General features: G+C 42.7%; 1 protein-coding gene across 2 annotated transcripts in view; it reads left to right on the top strand.

The window, feature by feature from the left end:
• Positions 1-357: 357 nt before the first annotated feature.
• B3GALT1 (beta-1,3-galactosyltransferase 1) overlaps positions 358-14,452 on the top strand; it is a 416,413-nt gene continuing 402,318 nt past the window's right edge. The window contains exon 1 of one of the 2 annotated variants that reach the window (XM_042446556.1): positions 358-421. The gene's annotated coding sequence lies outside the window, so the exon portion shown is untranslated. The remainder of the gene's footprint in view (positions 422-14,452) is intronic. The other variant, XM_042446557.1, reaches the window with a different exon arrangement.

The following is a 14,452-nucleotide window of genomic DNA, read 5'->3' as shown; positions in this document are numbered from 1 at the left end:
GAGGGAGGGGGAGGAGGCGGGGGTCTCCTTCCCTCCCCTGATTGGTCCGCCGCCCCTCTCCCTGGGAGTCAGGGGAGGCTCTGATTGGCTGCTGCGCCTTGTCAGTCGCGCGAGGACCGGGCTCCCTCGCTGGCTGGGATCGCGGCGAGCGGAGTGCAGCTGATGCTGCTGGTGGTGCAGCTGCGCTGAGGATGGATGGAGGAGGAGGAGGAGGAGTAGTGAGGGGGCTGCTGCTGCTTCCTCCTCAATGGGGACCCGGGCATCAGCGGCAGAGGCAGCAGCAGCAGCAAAGGCAGGGCTGTGCCCTGGAGCAGCTCCGCTGAAGAAGAACCAAGCAGCAGCAGCAGCAGCAGCAGCAGCAGCAGCAGCAGCAGCAGCAGCAGCAGCGTCTTCTTCCTCCTTGCAGGCAACTCCCCCACCGGTAAGCTGGAGAGCTCCATGCGCCTTAGCCCGCCTCTCTCCTTCTCTGCTCGGGCGGTGTGTGTGTGGATGGGGTGTGTGTGGGGGGAGGAGAGGCTTCCTGGCTGGCGTGACCCTGGCTCAGCCTGCCCTGCTTGGCTGCGGGGCCCCCGAGGAGGACCCTCCACAGACCCCGGGGATGGGCTGCTAACCCTCGCAGGGAGAGGGACACGGCAGGCTTCTGGCTCCTGCCTCAGATGAAGGAGGACCTTCCAGAGAGACGGGACCCACTCGATGGGCTCCAGACCCTCGAGTGTAAATGCCTGAGCCTTGAACCTCTGCCCCAAATGGAGGACCTTCCCCAAACCAGGGAGGACGGGAGCCCAGGAATTCGGAGCTCCTCCAGGGCATGCTTCTTGCTCCTGCCCCAAATGGAGGAGGACCCTCCAGAGAGAGAGCCCCCAAAGGAGCTCAACACACTCGGCAGGGAAATGCCTCCTCTGAAGCCCCTGCCCCAAATGGGGGAGGGCCTCTTTTGGGAAGTCCTCCTGGGCCGAAGGTGGAAGTGGAGGACGTGCCCTAGAAAAGGAGGACCACCCCTGGGGGCGCCCCGGGAAGGAAAGGGAAGGGGAGGGCCGGATGGCTGGGACTCTGGCGGCCGCTTGCCCCAGAAAGGGAGGGAGGGAGGGAGGGAGGCGCACCTGAAGGGCTCTTTCCTCACTTTTGGGGGCGAGGAGGAAGGGAAGGGGAGGGGAGGGAGGCTGGGGCGCCTGGAGGAGGAGGAGGAGGGCTTCTTCTTCCCCTTCCCCTCCTCCTTCGCCCTCTGCCCTTTGGGCGGCCCAGCTGCCTCCTCCGGCTGCCCCTTCCCTTCGCTCTCGGATGCCCTTCAGGGAAGCGTCGTCCCAGGGAGCGAGCCAGGCTGGTCGGCGGGAAGGAGGAGGAAGGAGAAGAAGGAGGAGGAGGAAGAAGAAGGAGGAGGAGGAGGAAGAAAGGGATGAGGAGGAAGAGGGAGAAGAAGGAGGAAGAGAAAGGAAAGAGAAGGAAGGAGGGGAGAAAAGAGGAGGGAGAGGAAGAGCAGCGGGGGAGGAGGAAGAAGAGGAGCGGGGGAAGTGCTTGAAGTGCTCCCTGCAGGTGGAACTTTCTTGGCCTCCTTTGTTTCCAAAAGGGGCCCGGGGAGGGGCTCCGGGGGGCGGCGCAGGGTCTCTGGGACGCCTGGCAGCCAGACGAAGAGGGCGCGGGGCGGAGGCCTCCTTGGCTCCCCTTTGCCCCGTGTCCCGCCGGGGTCCCTCGGGAGGAGTTCTGGGGATGGGGAGGCCTTAGTTTCCTGGAGTTTCCAGGGGCCCGAGAGAGAGCGAGAGCGGGGCACTGTTGTGCTCCTGGCCGGAGGGGCTGAGGGCTCTCGGGGCTTTCCAGCTGTTTCCCCTCTCCTCCCTCCTTTGCTCCTTGCCTGGCTGGACTTGCGAAGGGTTGGGCGGGGCCAGAGCAGCTCCCCTTGGCTTTCCAAAGAGGAGGCAAGGGATTCCCCCCCCCCCCCCAGGAAATCATTCCAAGCCTCTGGTAACCATCTCTCCAAGGAGGTGGAATCATCCCTTCTCCTCTTCCCTTGTCACACTCAGTGAAACTCCTTTCTCCTTCTCCACCTTCCCCGGAGGGAATGACTGGTCTCGGTGGGTCTTTCTCTGCTCTGGGAAATGGCTGGGTTTGCCAGGCCTGTTGGTGCCTCCTTCGGGGCTCTTTCTGAAGGCACCAGGGATTGATCCCAGAGGGACGAAAAGGTCCTAAGAATCTCGTGGCATTCTCCAGATGAACAGAGCTGCTGTGCTAGGAGGGGAAGCATGCATGAGAAGAAACCTCAGGGATTAAAAAACACCCTCCTAAGGATGTCGGTGCAGGTGCCCTCCTTGGCTCAGTGGGGTTGGCTTCATGCTGTTGACACTTAGGAGCTGGTTCCAGGCCAAGAAAGAAAGCTCAGGGTACCATTGGAAGTGCTTTCAAACTCTTGTGGTTTCATCTCCCCAGAGAGTTGTGCTCTCACTTTAAGCAGGTTTACTCAGAAGGATCCAATGAGATTCACTGCTCAATAAGTGGGCTTAGATTTGCAACCTGGAGTGTCTTTCTGACCTCCATCATAAGGAAGAAAGGTGGGAGGGAGAAGACATGGAAAAAAGAAGCAAGCAACATCTGGGTAGCCAAGTACCAGACTATGGGCCAAAACACACCTCAGAAACACACTGGTTTGAGACCACTTTACCTACCCTGGCTCAATGCTAGCAAATTCTGGGAACTGTAGTTTTGTGAGATATTTAACCACCTCCGTCTGGTGCCACAGTAAACTACAGTTCCCAGGATTCCCTAGCACTGAGCCAGGGCACTTCAAGTGGTCTCAGACTGGATTGTTTCTGTTTTGGACCCATGTTATTCTGTTGGTTGTAATCCAGGGAGAAAGCTCCATTGAGTGGAGTAGGAACTTAATTCTGGGCGGATAGTTTTGGGATGAACTGGAGTACTGAATCATTTTGAACACTAGATTCTGGGTTTCATAAGGGTTTTGTTTTACTTTTAGTTACTACGACATCTTTTGGTTTTTTCATAGCTCTGTAAACATGAATAACTTCATAATTTAAAACATTAACTCTGATAAAGCACTAGCTGAGCCTCTTAATGATAGGATGGAGCTTAATGCTTCTATATTTGCTGGATCATTTTGGTCTTGATGTATCAGCAGGACTGAGCCAAATACCAACACACTGGGGGGCAGGGAGGGAAATGAATGTACCTTTCATCTTTTCATCTGATGTGAAGTCTAATCTACATACTATTAGAATGATTTATTAAATGATGAGTTACAGTATGCAGATGCCTTAGCCTTACGGAAGTAAAAGCCCTGGATAGTGATGGTATGAAGGCTGGCGAAGCCTTTCAAATCACATTTTGTTCCTTGATAAAGTCTGTATGACACTTCAAGATAACTTTGCTCCACGTTGATGTTCCTGACTCTGAAAAACCTTCAATTACTGGAAGGACTAGGAATGTGTCTTGGGCTTATGCACTCTCATTCCACCTTCTACATGGTTTCTAGGTAGCTGTAATCGGGTGTTTTGCATTTGTTGGCCACTAGGCAGGCTGCTGGGGATGGCAAGACTTGTAGTCCAACATATCCAGAAGGTTCCGTGTTGGAGAAGGCTGCTCCAAATCATGGTTTGCAAACTGCCTTCGAACCATAGTTTCAAATCACTGTTCAAATGTTAGCGTTTCTGAGTCAGAGGCAGATGTCACAGTGGAAAACTGTTGCAAAACTGGTTGCTAATTGGTACATGAGAGCAAAGGAAGGAGGGCATGAAATCACAACTCAAACACAGTTCTTCAGAGCATGATGCCAACTAAGCCACTGTGTTTGGTAGGGATGGGAGACATTTGACCCCTCCAAATGTTTTCGCCTGCAACTCCCGTTTGCATTTTCAGTGGTGAGGGACTGTGGTAGTTGTAGTCCAAAGGCTATATATTGCTCACTCCAGGTGTGTGAACTAGATGTTCCATGTCTTGAAAAACTGATTTCTAGAGCAGGTCTTTTCAGACACAATCCCCACTGAGTTTGGTTGAATTTACTCTCTTCCAGCAATGCTTCTCAGGCTACTTGATCTGGGGGAGTGGAAGTTTTTTCAGTATTCAGTTTTTTCAGACTGGCACTATATTTGTTCATGGGCCACAACTGTTTCCTTCTTTCCTGGAGACCTGCCGGGAACTGGAACCCGATGGCTCAAGGACTGACACTGAGGAGCTCTGAAGTTCAGGATTGCACTTTTAGTCATTGACTGTTTCTTATTGATACCGCTGGTTTTGTACGTTTCTTAGTCTCTTGAAAGAAGGCAGAACAGGCAGTGATACTGAATTGGACTCTTGTTAAAGTTAAGTCTCTATACTTTGCCCTAATGATGCTATAAAAGCTGGATTGCAAATATTAAGAGTAGGTTTTAGACCTCATATTTTTTATTTCTGCAAAGGCAACATAATTCTTTTGCCATACTGTATACATATTTAGAGGAAAAATGTTTGCAGGAGATAGTAATTTACCATCTAGATTTCTAAGTTTTTATTGAATTGTTCTAGAAAACTAGTAAACTGATATCCAGTTAATAAAATCAATTTCAGGGTTTTATTTTTTTAAATTCAATAGCTATGTACTATGTGGTTTGTTTTCTTCCTTTGTATTACTTTTTTCCCCTAACCTGCTCCACTGAAAACAGTCAGTGTTAAATTTTCTAGTGCGTTAGTGACATAGACAAATGTTATTTTTTCCTAGCCCTCCCCAAAAACCTGGGCTGAAAGCACCAAACTGATTTTCCTTGTGCCTTGCATTGTACATTAGGATTTAAATTATTGTTCATTTGATTACTGCTTAGTCACATGAGAAAACCTATTTATTTCTGTACTATTATTCATCTGAGTAGAAATGTGAGGAATATTTATTTTCATATTTATTTTCATTTATTTATTTCATAAATGTTTGGCAGTGGAAGCCTGAAGCAGCTAAAGGATTTAAAACCAGTATAATACGAATTAGGCTGAAATGTGTTGCAATCCTAACATTTAGTAACTTAAAAGTTGTTACTCAAAAGCTTTCACTTAAAAGGACTTTTTTATTTACTGCCCCTGAAAATAGCCAGTAAAATGAACCTGGAAGGTTTTTTCTGGAAAGACATTAAAGAGACAAGGAATCAACACGGTTATGGTTTTGTTCTTTCTGATGCCCAGTATATTTTTCTCTACTCATATAGTCTCCCAAATAAGTGAATATGAGATCATAGTAGTTGTTTTCTTTTACAAAAATCAAAACTATTTTATGACTTTATGATGAACATCTTTTCTCTTTAAAATTGCCAAACATAGCTATAATAAAACTTCAGATACGTCAACCAAAGAAAAATTAAAAAATGGCATTTTTAAAATAAAAATACCTCAATTAAACATGAGTAGCTTGCAATATGATTTTCAAATTGCTTTTTCTGCTATGTGTAACATGTATTACTTTACCTTTGGATTAAAATATTCAGTTTAAAAAGAGCATTCTGATTATATCTACTCAAACTGCAGAAGAAGGGGGGAAAGTCTTTCCAAAATATATGTAAAATAATTGACTGAATAATTAGCAAGAACCTTTATTTCTTTTTAAAAAGAAAAAAAAAAACCCTTTAGCATTTCTGGGTCATGTACTTTGAGTCTTATGGGAAATAGCTTCTAAACAATTACAGCTTTTTTAAAAAAAAGCCTGAAGAATTCTGGAATGAAACAGACTGTCATTTTAGCACACGCCAACCTGCTGCCTGGTTTAATTGCCCAAATAAAGATTATATCACAGTACTAAAATATCAGTGGTGAAATCTGCAGCGGTAAAGTCATTTACACGGGTGGAGCTCTAAAAAACAAAGCCTACAATGTTGTGTTCAACAAGTTGAACTATTAATTTGGTTCCTATGAAGTGAGTAGAATATTCTATTAATCCAGTAATGGCTTCCATTTTTATTAACTGTTTAAAGACAAGAGCAGACCAAGATTCAGGAGGCAGATGTCATGGTAGAGCTGATAGCAATTTCTTGTACATTCTCTTTACCTTGTTTTGACTAACAAAATTTGTTGTTATTTTTCTCTTGGTACAACAATCTTGCTTTCTTGATTCAGCTGGAAATGTTGGTAGCAATCTATGAATTTCTGAATTACCTGGGGTTACAATACCAGAGGGTAGAGACTAGTGTTGTGTGAAGGTTTCCCAGAACCAGAGAGCCAGCATGGCATAGTAATTAGAGTGTTGGACTATGACTCTAGAGACCAGGGTTTGAATCCTTGTTTACTCATGGAAACCCACTTGTTGACCTTGGGCAAGTTGTAGTCTCTCAACCTCAGGAAGACAAGGCAACCCCCATCTAACCTAATCTTGCCAAGAAAACCCTATGGTAGGTTTGCCTTGGGATTGCCATAAGTTGGAAACAATTTGAAGACATACAATATTAATACAGCAACACCCTGAACCAGAGTTTGAGAGTGCACAGATGCTATGTTGGGGAGAATGCTTCTTCCTCTTTCTGCTAATTGAAACTACAGTGGTCCCTTGTTATATGCTGGGGTTTGGTTCCAAGCTCCTCTGTGGATAACAAAATCTGTGGATGCTCAAATCACATTAAATATAATGACATAGCAAAATGGCATCCCTGATACAAAATGAAAAATCAAAGTTTGATCTTTGAAATTTATACTTTCTTTGAATCTTTTCAAACTGTGGATGCTTGAATCCGTGTATAAGAAATCCGTGTATAAGAAGGGCTGACTGTATATGAATTAACTGCCTTCAGTTACTACACACCAAAATACAGTAACATCCCAAATCCACAAAATTGGACTTTGAATGTTATTGTATTATGCTATATGGCCAACATGGCTATCCCTGGATATTTTTTACTATACACCAAGTTACTGAAAGGAAATAATGGTGATGGCTCCCCACCTTCGGGATCACCTTGATGTTCAAGTCCAAGTCTGATTCTCTCTGGCAGTGGTGAAATGTCTTCAGGTTGTCTTTGGGTGTAGTGGGAGCTGGTGTGTTCAGTGTTAACAGCAATAGCAAGCAGATTTCTATACTGCTTACTAATGTACTAAGCAGTTTACAAAGTGCAAGCTAATTGCTCCCAACTAGCTGGGCACTAATTTTAGTGACCAATGGAAGGATCCCAGGCTGAGTTGACCTGGAACCCCTTGCTGGTATTGAACTCACAAACTCGTGGCTTGTGAGTGAGTAGCTGCAGTACAGGCATTTAACCACTGCGCCACCAGGGCTTCTTAGGCTTGATTTTACAGGCCTTTGCGGCGCCCCCGTCATGTGCTAGGGGTTGGCTGAGGACACACCGTCCATATTGGCCTCACCCCTAGCACGTGACAGGGGTGTCAAAATGGCGGTGCCCTGTACACATGGGCACTGCCATTTTGATGCAACAGACGCTTAGTGTCCGCACGTCATGGCGCATTTGTGACACCACATTAAGAACCCGCTTTTTAAGGGTTCTTTTTGCTCCGTGGGGAAGCCCCGCGGTCTGGAGGCTGCAGCTTCCCCGCGGAGCAAACCAGGGCTGCGGGAGACCACCCTTTTTGGGCGGTCTGTATCCCGCCTTAGTCAGTTGGGGCAGTGAATTCATTTGGGGTATTACTGTGAGCATAAAGGAGCTATCCAAGGTGCAGCACCTTTTTTGAGGATAGGATTCAGCACCACTTGAAATTAAAGCTCAAACTTGGATTTACATTGCTGACAATGTGGGAGCCACCAGCCTTCAATGTTTGGGTAGCCAGAGGTAGAGAGGAAAAAGGGACATGGTTTAACAGTTAAAATTGCAGTTTTGTTATTTTAGCATACTGTTTTAATTTGCCCAAGTCTTTTGGAACAGCTATAAATGAGAAAAGTTCCACAAAGTGATCCTATGGAGTTAACAATCATGGAAGTGGATTGAAGAGTTTCTAGTAGCAAGCCATGGAGAACTGTGGGCTTCTAGATGTTTTTTGTCTTCAACCCTTACCACCTTTAGCCACCTTAGCCAATGTTCCAAACAAGTTCAACTCTCCCAGATTCATAGCCTGTTCTAGAAACCTGGCTGAAAGCAACCAGACCATTCTACCGTAACAACAAAATGCTTGGATCCCCAAGGTTTGCACATGATTTTGTTAGGAAGATATTTGTCAAGCAGTCTTTCCTACCGTTGAATTGAATGACATAACCTTTCTGGGGATAAGAGGTTATAAAATGTGCACTAACTGAGGCATTCTACTTTGTGTAAGAAAATGGCTGACAAATTGTATGAATGTAAGTGACTGTATTGCTAGGGACCTTGAGTGTCTTGGAGTGCATCTCAGCTTGTGTTTCTTGATAAGAGAATTCTGAATGGTGGAGAAGCTGCCCAAATGTAGCATGGCTGGTGATGTTATTTTTTCTTGTAGAGATCAGAGGCTTAGTGTTGCCGAACACTTTTTAGTATGTGTTATGAAATTTGTAGGCATTGTAGAAGAGCCTTTTGACAGATGGAGTAGATGCTGATGATTTCTTGCAGATTTTGAAAAAGTTACTGTTCAGACTACATCTCCCAGAATCTCCCAGCTAGTATGGCTAGTTCTGAGAGCTATAGTCCAAAAACAACCTTTCCCAAGCTCTGCTTCTCTGGCTGCAGATTTGACACTTGTAACTCTAGAATAGAAGATAAAATGTTACAGGTGAAATAACTGATACATTTGAGGAGGCTAGACAGCTTTCTTGTTCCTCACAATCTGTTAAGCATCTTCTCTAGTTTCCATTGTAAAAGACTGCAAAACATTCTCAGACTTCTGTTGGAATTCCATTTCTCTCACATGACCATTTCCTTACAGATTTCTTTGCAAGCAGAGGAAATAAATTCACAAATTCATTTTCTAAGAAACCAATTAGTTTGGTATGACAGAAGAAAGTAGAGGTATTCAATCAGGAAGACACTGTAAATAGATTTTGTTTGACTAACTCCAGTTCTTTTAGGCTGAGCTAAGGAGATGGACTAAAAGAATTCTGTTTCTAAGAGCATGCATATAGAATATTATTAGGCAGCAGCTATATACTGTAGTACAATCCTATTCATGCTCATTCAGAAATCAGCCCCACTGCCTTGAATGCAGTTCACATCCTACTAATGTGTTTTAGGACTGTAGGCTTAGGAATTATAGCGAAGGACATTGACAATTCAATGCATGCCCAGCAATTCAAGCTGCAATCTTTAACAGCATAGTTGGGAGACCAATTAAAAAGATCTAGTTGGTTAATCAAAGGGACACATTTTAATCAGCAAGGCTGAAAACTAAGGACACATTTGTTTACTTGTGGCCGTTTTGGTTTGTGTGATGAGATTTATAAAAGAAAATGCTAAAGCGAGTTTTGTTTTTGCGATCAACAGTGGCAGCTTTTCTTTACTGAATTGTAAGTTATCTCACAGTTCCATATCTTAAATGCATTGTTTTTGTTTTATTGATTAATAGGTTACAAAGCAATCAGGAAGAAGAAAGATCTCTAATTGATAGATTCACCAGAAATATGCATGTGATGTCTGTATATTCATATATACTTCACAATATGAAGCAAGGGTGCCATAGTTAAGGCTCTTTCCACAGTGTTTGGGAGGAATACTGGAGCTTTCACTATAAAAACACTGGAGGGCCACATGATTCCCATCTCTGTCATATAGCTTTGACTTCTTTCTTCTGACACTTCCAGATTTTGTGGCAACTGTGGTTGTGTCCTCAGCAGTTTGGTAGTCTTTCAGTAAAACTAATGGCATTAGATCAAGTTTAATCATACTTTGAATAAATACACTGAAGTAATTAGGAATAATCTATATATACACACAACAGTCCCAACAACTGTGACCTGCTGGAAGGGTCTGGCTTTGCATCTCATCAATCGAAACAATACACTGTGGGAGGACACAGGACAGGGCCTTCTCTGTTGTGCCACCCCACTTATAAAATACCATTGATTGATATCAAAATTGCCATCATTCTGGCTCCAGATTGGCACCAATTAATCCTTTGGGGTCTGAATTGGTTTTTCACATACCCTCACATGTACATGATTTAAAATCATTTTAAACTATTTAAACCATTTTGATCTGTCTTTTTGTTAAAATTTTAAAAATATTTTATAGCCTTTAAAATATTGTTATTTTTACATTGTTTAAATTAGTCATATTGCTTTTATTGTATGTTGCCCTGAGGTCTTTAGCTAGAGGGTGGGAAATAAAAAGTTTTAATAAATAAGTTCATAAAATTTAACTCACATATACATCAACTGAGTGTCCCTAAGTCTGGATTCAGCCTATGGTGTACTGCCTGCTAATACTGTTTCAGTATCTAGGCCATCCTTTCTTCAATGATCAGGAAACAGGTCTCAGTATGTTACATAGAACGTACTCATTAGTAACTGTGCTTTTGTTTGTAGCCTAAGAATATTAATTTATTTGGATATTATTTTTATTTATTTGAATATTCAATGCACCTACCTCTTATGATGTCTAAAACTATATTTTGAACTGCTAAACTGAATATTATAATATTATCTACTGTATCCCACAACTCTGTGGTCTTATGAACCAACTAAATGTTGCATTACCAGTGTTTTATATACTAAGAACTGACCGTACCTTTCTGTACAAAAAGTGGCTGCGAGTTTCCTGTGAGTACTCATGGCAGGGAAGGGAATGTTACCCTTTGTTCCCTGTACCATTTCGCTACCCCAGTTATGCCATCTTTATGCTGAGTAAATAGTAGCTTTGTGAGTGAGTCTTTGGACATCGAGTGTAACAAAGGACAGAAGTTGATTTCCATCCCTCTAGATTGCAGTCCTGGCCAGATTTTTTTTTTGGGGGGGGGGGGAGAAATGCATGTGTTACAAATCCTTTTTGCACAACGCACCATTTGACCTATTCTTCATGGGGGGGGGGAGAGATTTAATGAGATTTAGAGTGAATTGGGTCTCCCTATTTCAGATTTAGTGCACTGTCAGTTAGAGCACAGAGGTTCCCATTGGCCTACTTACTATTCTATTCCTTCTCACTTAAAAAAATTTAGAATGAACTATTTATTATTCTTAGCTAGAGTAACTTGCTAAGGTACTGACTGCACCTCCCTTTAGCATTGAATAAAATACCTGCTTTAACTGAAGACACAATAATTGGGCAATGTGACAGACTAGGTGAAAATTACTTCCATCTTGTTTCATTTCTAGAATTTTACTTGGGGAGTTATTCTGTGTTGCACGTTGGAAATATTTAATGCTCACAGCAGTATGCTACCATTGATGTGGTAGCGTATGGGTACTGGGAGATTCTTAAAAGTCCAGAAAATAACATTTAAATCCCATTATCAAGACTTAACCAGAAGGAGGAGGGGCCTCCCTGTCTACATGAATATCCCTCCATAACAACTGAGAACAACCACCACAACATCTTAACAAATGCAGGCGTATGACTAATATTGTCATATTTTTTATCCTGTATGGTTTTTAACCCCTTTGACTGATGAAGAAGTCAGTGGAGCTTTGAAAACTTGCAACGTGTATTTTGTGCATTTGGGTTGGCCCAATAAAGGTATCACTGTTTTGTCGATTTTGGATGTTACTGTTCTAAAAAATATTAAAACTACTAAAAGGACCTGAAATGCCAAAATAAAAGGATGAATTTTAGCATCTTTTCTAAAACCAGCAAGAGAAGGGACTCTAATTCCTAATGGAATATGAGAGCAACACAGGACAATAAAGCATTATCTCACATCCACATCAGTAAAGTTTCTCTCAGTGGTTGTAATTGTGAAGAAAGTTTCTCTTGCAGATCATAATGGCTAGGCAGGTTCCTGATTGTTACTAAATCTAGGGTGGGGGTGTCCCTATTTCTAATGAGACAAACATCTGCTGAGATACTCAAAACCTACAATCATTGAAAAATTTAAAATCTGGAAATAGTGCCTTGAACTGGTGAGGGGAGTTGGCAAGTAGTGCAGATCATTCAGGTGGTAGTAGCTGTCTCTGATAGCAGTCAGTTTGTGAATCCATTCTGGATTTTAATTTTAGAAATTACCTACACTGACCAAAAAAAAAAAAAAAAAAAGTAATCAGCATCAACTTGCATTTCCCTGGCCTGCAATGACCACACAGTGATCTGTTAATGCCACACACTAACAAACATAGTGAGGTGATAGTTAGCCTAACTGATTGTTTGCTTGTCAGTAGACCACCTTGCATTCTGTTTGGATGCTTCCCCATCCAGTCTTCTTTCTCTGTTTACCACCCCAGTGAGTGAGTGAGAAAATTTTAAATGTATACACACACACATTGGAGAAAGAAAAAAATAGCGCTATTTTATCTGTCTGTCTGTCTGTCTGTCTATCTATCTATCTATCTATCTATCTATCCAATTTCATTTTATGTATTTTATCTGTTTATGGAAATGTCCAGCCAAGAAATTAGCAGTGAGAGGTTAGATAGAGCTTCCCCCTCCACCTTCCTAAATGTCACATTTGTTTTTACTCTCTGTACTCTTCCCCCCACCATCCTCCTTCCTGATCGGCATTGTGCCCTTGTTTTTACTTCAGTGAATGGAGCGTATACATTCCCTCTTTCCCCAATCATTTACTTTCTCACTCATGGGAGATCTCACACACTTCATTCCCCCCCCCCCACACACACACATACATTGCAGATCTCTGCATGAGTGAGCAAGCAAATGATGATGGGGTGGTAAGAGGGAGAAAATACATGGGATCACCACACAGTTTGAATGATTGGGGTGGGAGCTGCTAGTCACCACGGAATATAATCTTAATTCTGCACACAGGTCAGCAGTATTGCAGTTGCATTTGGAAACTTCTGCAGGCTTTTAAAAGGGTAACCTTGTGTTACACTAGCAGTAATATTATTAAGGTATGGATAATTGTTATCTGACAAGACCTTCTTAGGAAAGATTGTAGCTGACATATTCAGGTTTTAATTGTGGTGGGAGAGTGTAGCAACATGTTCCTATGAATGCTTGAGGACATTGAAGTACAAGAGACTTGATCTGTGCACAGAAATTTGTATAGTGATGTCAAAACAATACAGTTGGCTCATTCTTACATAGAAATTCTTTTTGACTTAATAATCTCCTTAGAATCAAGTCACATTGACTTTTTTGGGGTATCCTGTCACATAAGTGGGTATACATTGTAGGTTAGCTAAATCAAAATATTAGCAGTTGATTTGTTTGATTAGAAGATGGCCTTCTTAATGGATGCTTGGATTTATGCCAAAGGTCTTATGTGAGAGGAGGTGAGAAGAACAAGGTCATGTGTATTTCAAAGCTTCAGTATTGTGGAGGCATACTTGGCAGCTTATATCCTGTTTGAATCCAAGTCTTTTGACTTTGTCCCCCCATTTTCATTTTACTGTCATAGCACAGCTGTGTAATGTATTATTGGCAAAATAATAGATTTGCAGATTTTACCTTGACACTTTGAATTTGAGGTAGTGGAAATTCAGGCGATTATTGCACTGTCTTTCCTCCCAGCCACAGCACAGGCTGAAACTTTAAAACCATATCCGGTCCAGGGGCATCCCATAACAATCTTGGCATCCTGTGCCTGATCTGCATTTCTCCAACACTTTTTGAAAGAACGGGAAAATTCAGTTCTTTCAAAAAGTGCCAGAGAAGTATGGGCCAGGAATGGGATGCCAAGATTGGTACGGGATGCCTCTGGACTGGGCACAGAGGAGTGCGATAACACCTGTATTAATTTTTTTTTAAAGTTTCAGCCCCCGCCAAAGCTGGGAGGAAAGGCAATGCAATAGTCTCCTAAATTTCAAACTAATCTTCATAACAGATTATTTAAGGTTGTCTTCCTGGCTTGCTCTTTGTCAGATTCCCACAAGGAATGGTGAAATTGCTGGCACATTTTCTCTGGGCTTTACATTGGGGTTTTAACTTGTGTTTATTGTTGTTTGTATATGGACTTTTATATGTAAAGGTTTAAAATGCAGGTTAGACCCAGATTAAGGCTACAACTTTAGATACATATACCTGGAAGTCAGCCTTAATAACTGAACACAGTGGAAGTCAGTAATCATGCAGAGGTTTGTAAGTGATTAGTAGACAATTGAATTGCATCCCTCAGAACAACTGGAACCTGTTCATGCTTAATTTGTCTCAGTGGTTTTAGTTCCTCCATAAATTAAATTGGCAACACAGTCCTCTGTCTACTCAAAAGTCAGGCCTATTGAATTCAATGAGACTTATTTCCAGTTAAGTGGGTATCATTCCTTGAGATCATATTTTGGAACATGCAGAGAGCTATTCTTCAGTCCACATACAGTGTAATTCTGTGCCTGTAAACTGGGGGAAAGAAACAGAAGAATGGGTAGGAATATACACTTTGCAATAAGGATGAAAGAGCAGACAATGTTGTGCTACTAGCATGGTCTTTTTTTGAGCACACTTCCCTTTAAAATGTTTAGCTCTGCCTTGTTGTTTTATTG

The sequence above is a fragment of the Sceloporus undulatus genome, chromosome 1 (genome assembly GCF_019175285.1).
Source record: "Sceloporus undulatus isolate JIND9_A2432 ecotype Alabama chromosome 1, SceUnd_v1.1, whole genome shotgun sequence".
Taxonomy (NCBI): Eukaryota; Metazoa; Chordata; class Lepidosauria; order Squamata; family Phrynosomatidae; genus Sceloporus; species Sceloporus undulatus.
This window is presented reverse-complemented; position numbering and strand designations above follow the sequence as displayed.